The 4,095-nt window shown below is 39.0% G+C and overlaps 1 pseudogene; it reads left to right on the plus strand.

Annotated features, from left to right (window-relative positions):
• Positions 1 to 1,774: 1,774 nt before the first annotated feature.
• Positions 1,775 to 2,952, plus strand: LOC100995363 (SRSF protein kinase 1-like; annotated as a pseudogene).
• Positions 2,953 to 4,095: the final 1,143 nt, after the last annotated feature.

The raw sequence follows: 4,095 nt of genomic DNA on the forward strand, positions 1-4,095 counted from the left end.
ACAGAATAACGAGTTTACAGAAATGTATGCAACACGTAACTATACCCTGATCGAAATATGGAAGATTCCTATCACCCCAGAAATGTTATTGACTTTTTAGATGAAGGCCAACACAATTCTAGTGTTTCATTTAAGGGAATCATGCTGTCTTTACTCTTCTGTGTCTGGCTTCATTCATTCTGCATTAAGCTTTTGAAATTTACCCATGTAGATGTATATGTCACAAGTTCAATACTAAGTTGCATTCTGTTTTAGGGATAGACCACAATTTATGTATTCACTGGCTGGTTGACATATGGGCTATTTTCATTTTGAGGCTTTTAAAAATAAAGTTTAATGAGCATTCAAGGACAGACCAGTATAGTATTTCAAGTATGGTATTTCAGTACTCACTGAAAAATAACCTCATAATGTATCTAGGACCTAATTGTCTTTCATGACAAAAAATAAATATTATCTGCAAATGTCATTAAATGAACGATCTTGAGATGAAGTAATTATCCTGGATTATCTGGATGGACCCTAAATTGCCAAAACAAGTGTCCTTATAAGAAAAAGACAGTGGGGGCTGGGCATGGTGGCTCATGCCTGTAATCCCAGCACTTTGGGAGGCCGAGGTCCGGGGATTACCTGAGGTCAGGAGTTCAAGACCAGCCTGGCCAACATGGTGAAACCCTGTCTCTACTAAAAATATAAAATTAGCAGGGCATGGTGAGTGCGTCTGTAATCCCAGCTACTTGGAAGGCTGAGACAGGATAATCACTTGAACTCAGGAGGCAGAGGTTGCGGTGAGTCAAGATCATGCCATTGCACTCCAGCCTGGCTAACAGAGCGAGACTGTCTCAAAATAAATAAATAAGAAAAAGAAAGAGTCAGTGTGAGACAGCATACACAGGCTGAAGAAGATGCAGTGTGGCCACGGAGGTGATGGAGGTGGAGGTTAGAGCACTGACAGCCATCAGTAGTGGAAGAAGCAAGAATCTGGCATTTTTACTAGAGCATTTTACTCTGGAAGGAGTGCAGCCCTGCTGACACCTTGATTTTGGCCCAGGGAGACTGATTTTGGGCTTCTGGCCTCAAGAACTATGAAGGAAAAATAAATCGTGTTAAGCCATCAAGTTTGTGGTAATTTGTGACAATACTATGGAAAAGCAATGCATGCATGCATATTTTCATCTGTCTGGGGTTCATACCTAGAAGTAGAATTTCTGGGTCATGAAGTAAGTATGTGTTTACTTTGACAAGAACTATAAAGCTGATTTCCAAAAAAAAAAAAAAATGTGAATGTACAAGAAGTAAAGTGTGAGCGCTAGTTACTCCACATCCCTGAAAACTACACATAAGCTAAGAATACAAGTTGACCAAGATAAGCCACCATGCAAGCCATTAATCCTACTTCTAACTGTTTACCTAAGGAAAATAAGAACATATATGTTCACAGAGACCTACATGTGAACGCTCATAGAAGACTTAATAGCCCATAATTGGAAAAAAAAGGTCATTGACTACAGAATAAACAATGTTTAAACTCATAAAATATCAACATAACGTTTTGATGTTGACCTTGATCTCATGGCTGAATAATTTTATAATTGAAGTGCTTAGATTATTTGCACATGATGGAATTAATACTGAACATAAAAACATGACCATACTAGTAACTATTTTTAATTGACTCATCTTTTCTATTCCCCCCTCATTTTTATTTTCTTTAAAATAATTTTTATGAATGATTTTCTTACTTTTGATGATTTACTAGCAATTTCTCCTTTTTTATTGTTTTGTACTTTAAATTTTATAGCATTAAATATAATTTTTAGGTTATGAAGTCATTTGTTTATTGTACTACATTTACAAAGAAAGGAAATAATGCACTCAGTAGAAAGAATAAAAATGGGCCGGACGCGGTGGCTCACACCTGTAATCCCAGCGCTTTGGGAGGCTGACGTGGGTGGAATCACGAGGTCAGGAGATCAGGACCATTCTGGCCAAATGGTGAAACCCCGTCTCTACTAAAAATACAAAAATTAGCCGGGTGTGGCTTTGCACATCTGTAGTCCCAGCTACTTGGGAGGCTGAGGCAGGAGAATTGCTTGAACCCAGGAGGTGGAGTCGGCAGTGAGCCGAGATCACACCACTGCACTCCAGCCTGGGCGACAGAGTGAGACTCCATCTCAAAAAAAAAAAAACAACAAAAAAACAACAAAAAAAATTAAAATGTGTTCAGAGGTCTATCTTTAAAGGACAGCAAATAGAAATCCTTTCGTGAGATCATGGCAATTTGACAATATTATAATTAAGCTCAGTAAAGGCACGTGGGGTACTTGGAAGATCAGGTTCCACAGGTGTGGCTTTCTACATCTTCTAATTCATCTGGTTCCTTAAATGATAGTGGAGAAAGCCCTTATTTGCTGGAGAAGCATTTCCAAATGAAGTTACAGGTTCTCTCTCCTTATTAAAATGTCCTGTCAATTGTGAAAACTGGGCCTTTTGTTTGTATGTTTTCTGGTCTGGCTATAACACCCTGCTGACATTTGGAGCCCAGCGTGTATGGCCTTTGAGCTGGCTACAGGTGACTCCTTGCTTGAACCCCTTTCAGGGAAAGAGCACACTCAAGATGAAGATCACATTGCATTGATCACAGAACTTCTGGGGAAGGTGACTCACAAGCTCACTGTGCCAGGGAAGCATTCCAAGGAATTTTTCACCAAAAATGTGACCTGAAACACATCACAAAGCTGAAAACCTTGGGTTTTTTTGAGGTTCTGCTGGAAAAGTATGAGTGTTTCTCAGGAAGAGGCACCTGGCTTCACAGATTTCTTACTGCCCATGGTGAAGCTGATCCCTGAGAAGAGAGCCATTGCTGCCAAATGTCTCTGGTGCCTTTGGCTCAACTCCTAAGCCCCTGCCCAGCACCAGAGCAGAGATCAAACACCAACCCTCCACCCCTCCCCTCCAAGCATTTTCCTCTTCCCTTTTCAGGGTGAAGTTCTTCCTTCAAGGATATATATATATATATACACATATATATCACATATGTACTTTGAAGAAAGTTATATGTAGGAAGGTACAGGACATCTTAGGTGAATTTGGCCTTGATTGGACTCTGCCAAAGACTAGTGGACTCAAATGTGAAACTGCCTCTTGCCCTGTACCCTTGCCTTTCCATTAGGACTTCCTTGAAATTACAAGCATCCTTTTTAGAAAAGCTATGAAGATAAGTGAGCCCATCCTTTTATTCATTGACTGTAAGAGTAAAGTTTTCTAGTGCAGATCATATTGCCAGCAGAAGGATGAGGAGGGGAAAGGGTGTTAATTCTTTGTACAGCATTAACAGACAGGGACAATAAACTTGCAGTTTCTGGGCTGTAGTATAATTTTTGATTTATTTCAGTCTTTCTTCAAAGACCATTGTGTCAGTTACAGTGTAAAGAGCTTACAGCTGCGGATGCCATTTTCTCTCTCAGCTCTGTGCTATTGTGTTCCTACATGCTACTTCATTGTAGGTGCCAAACACCACAAAAAATATTTATAGTTAATATTTTTGGCTCTCATTGTTTAATTATCTTTTAAAGACTTTAAATAACTAATGTTAATTTATTTTCCATGTACCTGTATTAAGACTGTGAGGTAGTTTTCATTCTTTGTGCATGTACGTGTTTCCATCTGGTGTCATTTTCACTCTATCTAAAAGACTCCTCTTAATTTTTTTTAAGTACAAGTGTACTGGTGATGAGTTTTTTCAGCTCCAATATTTCTAAAAAAGATTTCATTTGGCTTTCTGTCTTGAAATCTGTTTTTTCCTGGTTCTGTTTGGTTGTCCCTCTCAGAAACTCTCAAGTACTATGCTAGGGCAATTATAGGGCTGATTTTGTTAGTTTCTCTTTACTCAGTGATCTCTGCCTTGCTCTGACTGATGTCCAAGGTCTGAAAATTATTATGTAATGTGTTTCTCCAAATTGGTTTGTTGTTCAACAAGGGAGAGTACATCCACTTCCTATTACTCCATCTTAGATACACCTGGATTCTCTTCTTCCCAGAAAGTTCTTATTTAAAAACTGGACATCCCAGGTAATATGCTGTAAAGAGACTTGG

Source organism: Pan paniscus, chromosome 17 (assembly GCF_029289425.2).
Source record: "Pan paniscus chromosome 17, NHGRI_mPanPan1-v2.0_pri, whole genome shotgun sequence".
Lineage (NCBI taxonomy): Eukaryota > Metazoa > Chordata > Mammalia > Primates > Hominidae > Pan > Pan paniscus.